The 8,844-nt window shown below is 43.1% G+C and overlaps 1 protein-coding gene across 4 annotated transcripts in view; it reads left to right on the top strand.

Moving 5' to 3' along the window:
- CLUAP1 (clusterin associated protein 1) overlaps positions 1-8,844 on the top strand; it is a 305,549-nt gene that overhangs the window by 153,560 nt on the left and 143,145 nt on the right. The window lies entirely within an intron of this gene.

The following is an 8,844-nucleotide window of genomic DNA, read 5'->3' as shown; positions in this document are numbered from 1 at the left end:
TCTTATGCCCCTGCTTTTTTATGTTTTATTTTAATCCATAAAAGTTTACTGTTTCCATCTGTCACCATTGCTTGCCCTTCACTATTAGTAAATATACTGTTCAGTGTTTGATGCACAGCCCTTTCTCTTTCCAGGAGTTCCTGTGTTGCATCTGTAGATTGTATCTCTTTTAGCTAACACGGGTTGTCTCCCCTCCTAACAGAAATGTTCAGCATTAAGAGGTCACTGGTACCCAAAATATAAATGCATACTGCAGCATCAACTGTACATTCAAATGTGGTTTGAAAATGAATAATCACAGAATTTGGTCCAATGTTTTTCTTCACCTTCTCCCTTTTGTATATCAATGTCATGACGGGCTTCACTCATGATAACATTATATGGCCTCTGTTTATATGAAAGTTCCTTCCTGACCTTCAGATCTCTACATCTGAAGTTTGCGAATGTACTTACTTATTGTAACAACTTGATTCTGTTGTGCTAACTTTGCCCAGAAGCCTCTCAATATGCAGGTATTTTGTTGTGTGTGTGTGTGTGTGTGTGTGTGTGTGTGTGTGTGTGTTTGTACTCTGTTGGCACATCTACACGAGATGTTTACTGTGCGGTTGTCTATTTAACTGTGCAGTAAATGTCTCAGCGTCTACATATGTGCCCTTCTTAGGGGGCATGAAACTAATAAGCTCCGCAGCAGGGTAGTCTTGTAAAATACAAATACTACTCTGCTGCAGAGTTTTTCATGCACAGGGAGCTTCAGGGTGGGGCTAGCTGGCAGGCAGTCACTTGGCTGCACATGGAGATGGGGGAGTAGCTGTTGTGTGTGCACGCACATACATACTGTACTATGTTGCTAACACATTTTTGCACAATTGATGAGGGAGTTTCACTGTATTTTATAATTGTGGGAAATATAACAAAATCTATGATTTCTGCCCCATTACAGATAAACTGTAAGAAAAGCATGCTGATATTACTCTTTTTTGCTGCATTATATATATGAGGTTAAAAATAAAAACCCTATGTACGAAAGGTACCAAACAAGGGATTTGAAAAATGGATGTATGATTGACAACTCATATCTTTTGACAGTTTCTTAATCCTTATAATCCAATTTCCCATTTAACATCCCCTATGATCAGCATTCTCTTTAGATGTTAATTCACAGGTTTCTATTCTGGAATCACCATGGTATTTTCATCTATGGTTTATATGGTAATATTGTTGTCCTCTCAAATATCCTGGGCAGAAAAAAAGAACATATGTCCCCAATTAAAAGATAATCTTACAATGAAGCCTAAAATCTGATCTCTCCCTTCTGTTCAAATTCTGTCAAAACTTGATCCTGAGACTGGAAAAGTTTTGGACAGAGTTGCTTAAGACTGTTTATAAATTTCTGCATGACAGGCAGTTATGAGCTTGCATCCAAGCATTCAAAGGGGTTTTGTTTGATCACAATATGATGAAGAAAAGCATCCGTCATCCATGAATTTTCTGTTTTAGCAACATAGATAGCACTTAGTTTAGTTCTTGTTTCTTTTACTTTCTCACAAACACTGACACATGCGGAGAGAATCTGCTTCTATGCATAGGACTCTGTATTTTTTTTGACACAGTAATTGGTGGGTGACTATTGCAGTAATCCACGCAAAAGTAGGGGGCATAAAAACTTGTAATGAAAAGGTGTTTTTGTTCATTCCCTGTTAGGTTCTGTGACTTGGTATATGCATTTTTTTTTTAAGTTGTCACTCCTCGGTAAGCTCCTTAGCAAAGTGATATATTTTATATTGGAGTCTGAATGTTATCAGATTTGAATTCTGTTTTTTCTTTCACACTTGGGGGCTTGCCACTGAGAATGCATTGTCCCTTTTAATTAAATATCTGTAACCAAGTCTTTCTAACTGCATTGCTCTGTGAAGTATGGTCACATATTTTCAAAGAATAAGGCGTTACATCATCTAATCTAATCTTCATGTCAGAAAGAGCCCATTAAGTTTCACCCTGATGGTTGCTGGTAAGAATCACTGTTCCTTTAAATATTGATCTTGATGTAAAAGAACACCGTTGCTGGAAGTCTGAGTTGTCCAGCAACAAGAATACCACATCTCATCCTCTGTTACATTTCCGGTTCTTTTGAAGCCCTATTAGCAAGGCTTGCCTGGGCCATAGCTTACATCATTCATTTTTTGGAGAACGGCAGTAAAAACTAGCATGGAATAATGCCCTAGGAGAGATTTTTAAATTGTTAATTTGTATAATCAAAATACATTTTATTTTTGAGTGCTCTAACTTTTAAAAAAGCTTTTGACATTTGCTGATTTAACTGTATCATAGCCAGCATATCACAAGATGGCATGCTGTGCATGTTTGTCATATTATTAAACACAGGTGAGGAACACTTTTGACCTGTAGACTTGAGAGACAAATTACGGAAATAAAGTAAAACTTTGCAACTCATCCTGTAATTATCTTGAAAAATCATGTCTTCCTTAAAGGTATCAAGGATTTAGCAAATCTAAATAATAACATCAAGGATAAATGATTTTTTTCAGCTCTATGCATATATAAAGCTTGTCTGGTCCAGATCCATCTCTTTAAGCATTTTTGGAATTCAGACAGGTTTAACAGGTCACACTTTAAAAGAACAATTTGTTCTAAAATTAGTATGGAGTATTAGGAAATGATGCCACTTGTCCTGGGTTTTATCCTTTTCAGGCTCACCAGAAGAAAAATACATGCAAGGTAATTGCATTTAATTCATTGCAATACCATGTCCTTCAAACTATTAACATTTACTAAACTCCACATTGATTTTCCAATCCTGATGTCCCAGGGGCATTCAGATAAAAAAGCCCTGAGCTGCACCCTGGGGGCTCCAGAGATGGGAGCCAGGCATAAAAACAAAAAAACCAAGAAAATTACTTGCCTGCAGCAGGGTGCACAACGCGGCAGGAACAAAGAGTAGAGCTTGTGCGGGTTACAAGCCACACCTTTATCCAGCTGAAGCTGGTCTATGATGTCATGGGCAATCGCTGGCCGGCAGAAATAAGAATAGCTGCGGGAGAAGCAGCAAGGGGAGCAGGAGAGGTGGCAGAGGCTCTCCACAGCGGCAGCGGCTAGTGCTTGTGTAGTGGAGGCAAATCAAGGCAGGGAGCGGCAGCAAAATCAACAGGGTCTCCCTGCTCGGGTGAAGGAAAACCGAAGCCCCAAGGGCTAAAGGATGCTGGGGGCAGGATATTGCAGGCAACGCCAAAGGAGGATGGCACTGCAGGCTGCACTCAGCAACGTGAAGGGAGCAACAGTACAGAGGAAAGGGCTACAGCAGACCCAGGGGAGAAGACGGGTCATCCTCCCAAATACTCTCAGGTACCAGCTACGGGAGATGGGTTGGCGGCAGCAGAGCTGAAGAAACTGCCCAGGAAGGGTGCTGAGGGGACCCCATTGAATTTTGACATTGAGGCTAGTGGAACAGCCCAATAGACTGCCCAGACCCTTATTTTTTTTTTGTTCAATTATCTTTTCCCCTTTTTTGTAGGGCGGTGATGAGGCACACAAGCCTCACGAATTGAGTCTCTTAGTACAGAAAGACCCCAGCAAGGGGAAGTGAGGAAGGCCAGTGTTGCGGCTTCCTTCCCCTTTTTTTTCATTTTGCGTTCCTGTTTTTTGTTGTTTGCCCCTCTCTTTGGTTATCCCAGAGGGGGTAGAGGCCTGGTCTATGTGACTAGTAGGCCTGTGGGCCACCGCAGGCAAAGTGTGCACATGACACAAAACTCGAGGGAGGCATCGTGGGCAAGGAAACACCTACACCAGAGGGACGGCTGCCTCAAGACCTGGTGTCCCGCCAGAGGTTGGTGTGAGGTTGGGGTGTGAAGGAGGTGGAGCCCCACGAATGGCCGTCAAACAGAGTACCCACCCTGGAGGGGCCTCCAGCAGTTCAACCCCCCCCCCACTGGTAGTACATTCAAAGTCATGGCAGGCAAGTTTGGGGGCAGCCACCAAGGCGATAATGACCTACCTCAGGGGCCACACGAAACACCGGTATGTCCATCAAGGGCTGCTCGGGCCAAGGTGGCACACAAACGGTAGTTCGAGGTCAGGCAGGCACACCTGGCTTGCCTTTTCAGTCAAACAAATCTTGATCATTTGTAGGAGCAATGCAAGTCAGTTCTTTGGTTATCTTTGTCTGTGCCTATAACTAAATATCTTTCTAGCAAAAAAACCCAACTAATTAGATTAGTTGCAATGTAATTAGATTATCCCAGCACCCCAGATGCCATTCAGTGTTGTGGAAGGATTCCTACCCACTCTTCTTTGATCAAATAAATGTTTAGAAGTGAACACAGTCTCCAAACTAGAGACCATTGTAAGTAATGAGAGTGTAATCTCTATTGCACTCAGACACAAAGCAGTTGTGTGTACAATGCTGATGTTGTACAGCTAACAACATAGACCAGAGTGCATTTCCTAATTAGAAAAGTGATTTAAAGACTGCACCAAGGCACATACTTTAATTAAAGTGACACTGAGTAGATTACAAGTACCAGTCCCTTCAAAGCACAACACAGGTTTTTTTCATTCCAAAGAGATACAGTTAAAAAAGAAGAGTACTTCTGCAACTGAAGCCATAATAAGCCTCTGCCTTGTCTTCCTTTATCCTCAAGTTCATCAGTAAAACCACACTATAGCACTAACAGGGCTACTGTGCTTGTGCAAAAAATCTTGCCCTACCAACCACTACTGTGAGAACATGTCTGTTCAGGGCAAGTAGAAGAGATGTTGCACCCAACACCTTTTACCTGTAACTTGGTTAGATGGTGATGGTGATAGAGTTCCCTGCATAGCCCTTTCCTGTTTCCTATGAAAGCCCTCTAAAATGTCTGTTAAGTATTGCATTGTCTTTATTTTATCTACTCCCATTCACTGACCTGCCCAGTGAAGTCATCTCCCTGGCTATTTCTTATGGTATGTCTGCCAAGTTGAGAGATTGGTTCATACTGTTATTGGATCGAGGGAGACTGAATAATAGATTTTGCCCTTTCCAAGTTCCTTTGACTTTTTTTTTTTTAATCACACTGTCATCTTGTGTTCCCTGATGATTTCAGCCCCTTCTCTTTGTTCATGCACAGGAGCCAAATGGCTCCTCTTTTGCCAAGCCTTGTCAAAGACTTGCAATTACTTTTGTAGTTGTGTAACAAATCATTAGCCTTCCTTAATTACTTCTTAGATAGAAACTATATCCTGGACTTTAAACTATTCAATTGTTATTACTTTCACTACATTCACTTAAAAGACCGTTTTCAGTTTTTTTCAAATTGAGTTGGGAAAAGGCTGCCTGCAGCGCAAAGCCTACTTTTCATCTACCTTTTAAAATGCAACAGAGCCTGAGTGAAACTGATAGAGTGGAAAAAGATGGGTTATTTTAAAACTGAACTCAGTGACACTGTGTTTTGATGATAACTTAAATCATTTATTATTTGTTGGCCATTTTTGCCTGCTCCCTTTCTCTGTGAATAGAATATGTCTTTCCTTTCTTATCCTTCTCAAAGAAGTTTCCTGTAGCACTTTTTCCTCCTTTAAGTACTTTCACCCAAGAGACTGCACCATAAAATGTCTCCTTTTAAGACATCTTCTATGTTGCTACCATCAGTTTTACTTTATGGTGGCAGTGTAATGGACAGCTAGTAATAGCTACTTCCTCTCCAGCCCAGATCAAGGCCACTGCACAGGTAATCTGCCTGGCCTCTGCCAGCCTTAGGAACAGGAGTTGCAAAGTTACTTCTGAACTACTCTCTCTACCATTGTTGTCATTAAATGGGCCATGTTGTTCAGTACAGTTTCCTGGCATTGCTTATAGTTGCATCTTCCAGTTGGTTCTGATAAAGACCTTAGGATCTTATGAGTAGGTCTCTATATATAGAAATATGTCCCATCAGAAGCAGTGTGGTCCAGTACACAAGACCCTCAATTAAGAGTTAGGACACTTAAGCCATGTGTGCCTGGTAAATTTATTGTGCCTGGCAGCAGTACCCTCAACCATGACATGCTGCTTCAGGCAACTTACTCCCTAAACCAGAAGCAGTGTAGCCCTATCTCTACATTGCCACAAACAGGTGAATTAGCTCAGGGACAGGCTAATTAACACTGTCAGTACTGCACATTAGCATACCTGAAATGACTTTGTGGACAGGACTACCTTGCTTCCAAGTTAGGAGGCACCCTGTGCGTAGCAGCACAGCATGCTTCAGGGTGCGGTTGCTGGGCATGTGTCATGGCGCAGGGTCCTGCAGGAGGGCCGTGATCTCCCCAAGGCCCCCTTGCCGTGCCAAGTTGGCCCAAAGGGCACCCTCAGTTCTCGCCCGCCACGTCTTTGATGGTAAAATATATATTAGGGAGGCTGCCTTTTCGTTGTCTTGGACACAGTTTTGTTGTACTCTCTGACCCCGTGGGTTCCTGGACCCCTTGTGGGTCCCTTTCTACAATAGGTGTTTTGGGGTACCCTAGCCTTATGGGCTATGCATGGCTCCAGCAACCCCTTTACCATGCCCCACACCCTCTTCAAAGTGTCAGTCTAATCCCCTTACCGTACCCAATCAGTTGCTCTGCTTCCTGCCCAGGCTGCTGCTGTGCTGCCTGTTTCCTCCATGGTTTGCCATGTGCCCCAGACGGGGGTTGTCTGTGCCACTTGTGGCACACGTGGCAACCTCTGCTCTGGAGCATTTAATTCTAGCTGCTAGCCAGGAAGTTGTTGGACACAAAGAGCCAGTGTTTCAATCTAGTAAAATACTTCTTATGAAATGTCCAATTTAGTTGGAAATGTGTCCTATTCAAAGGCTCACTAGGAACCTGTCTAAAAAGCTTTCTTACTGAACATACTATTATCTTTCACCTAGATAGATAGATAGTGAAAGATAATAGTCAGTTTCCATGTTAACTGAATGTCTTTTGTTATTTCAATATCTCAGCCTTACTAAAACTCAGAACAGCAAGGGATGAGTGAATTTTTAAACCTTAGTCCTCAACACCTGCTCCTACCAAATGGGAGGAACTTCCTTCTGACCCTGTTCTTATCAGAACATCCCCTTGCTACTTCAATAGAAAATCCTTGTCTCTATTCTTTATTGCCTGCCTCTGTTTTTCTTGACTTAGTTATCTTCTGGCTACACCCAAAAATATATTTCTAATATAAAATACTTCACAAATTGAAATCTTGCTTCTGACCATCTCTGATTTAATATCATTCTCCTCCTTTTAGACTTTTGCCTTCAGTCAGAAATATTGGAGTCATCTTTGCCTGAGCTTTCCCTTTCCTTCTACAGGTGGTTTGTCTTTTATCCACCTGAATCGTTGTCAGTTTACACTGCTGCTTTTATTCTCCTTCTGTGGCATTAACCATGTTTGAAGTCAATCTTCTCTTTCTAAATATCTGCTCTGCAAATCTCACTAAGCTCACACACTGTTTTCAATTACTCCAGAAAGGGCATTTGTATTGTCCTTATTTTATGCTACCTTCTCTGGTGGCCTGTTCATCTTTTAGGAGCATAAGACTGGAAGGGGCCTCCTGGGCTACTGGGGACTACGTTTGTAGGCAGTCCGCAAAATCTTCACTTGAAATTCTCACCCACAACTACAAGGCACAGTGCCCAAAACAAAACAACAGAACACCCTATAACATGCTGTAGATACAAGAGAAGTATTTAAGGGTATCTCTTTATGCTGTGGTGCTCCACCATACCAGCACACAGACAGATGAGTAGAGCACAACCACTGGATCCAAAACCAGTCCAGATCCAGCGAGCAGGGCTGGGTCTGTGAGCCAGATCCAGCATACAAGGGACCCTGTGCACCAGGTCTGATCTGCAGACCAACTGCATGCACCATGGTTAGTCCAGCTGTGGACTGATCCTGCATGCCAGATCTAGGGCCATGCACCAGGTCTTATACTTTGTGCTAGGTCCAGGACCAATTAATGCTGCTACTGGTCCTGAACTTTCCAACCTGGGGGAACCCCAGGGGCCAGATGACTTGGCTCTGTGGGTTAGATCCAGCCTAGGGATTGTACTTCGAGCAGTACTGTCTTTATGAGCGCCAACTTCAGTTTTGCTCTTTCAAAGTAGTGAATTTCATTCTCCAGGCTGAAAAAATTTTGAGTGACTGAGACCCAGATGGGCACAGAGTCTGTGGTTTGATCTCCAAATATACACAAAAGAAATTATAGAATTGGTCAGTCTTGGGGACCTTATATAAAGGGTATTTTATAAGGGAGGATTATACTGCAGTTGTTTGGGGATGCAGGGGGGAAGTCAGGAAGGCCAAGGCAGGGATGGAACTGGGACTAGCTTCCCGGATCAAGGACAACAAGAAGTCCTTTTTTTAAATACATAGGGGGAAAAAGAAGGTTCCGGGTAACGTGGGGCCCCTGCAGGACACGCTAGGAAATTTGGTTGTCACACCAGACGACAAAGCTAACCTATTAACGACTTCTTTGCCTCTGTTTTCCTGAGCAGGGACCAGAACAGCCACCCCTCCTCTGGGCCCCCTAGGCCAAGGGTTAGTGAGGAACTAGTTAGGCAACTTCTGGAGGGACTGGATGTATTCAAATCAGCTGCTCCAGATGATCTCCACGCTAGAGTACTGAGGGAATTAGCTGAGGTCATTGTGGGACCCCTGGCACAGCTGTATGAGCACTCGTGGTGCTCTGGTGTGGTGCCAGAGGACTGGAAGAGGGCCAGCGTGGTTCCCATCTTCAAAAAAGGGAGGAAGGACGACCCGGGAAACTATAGGTCAGTTAGTCTTACCTCGATCCTAGGCAAGCTGTTTGAGAAAATTATTCTGGCACACATCCAGGAGGGG

The sequence above is a fragment of the Gavialis gangeticus genome, unplaced genomic scaffold (genome assembly GCF_001723915.1).
Source record: "Gavialis gangeticus isolate Ggan-Ray unplaced genomic scaffold, GavGan_comp1, whole genome shotgun sequence".
Lineage (NCBI taxonomy): Eukaryota > Metazoa > Chordata > Crocodylia > Gavialidae > Gavialis > Gavialis gangeticus.
This window is presented reverse-complemented; position numbering and strand designations above follow the sequence as displayed.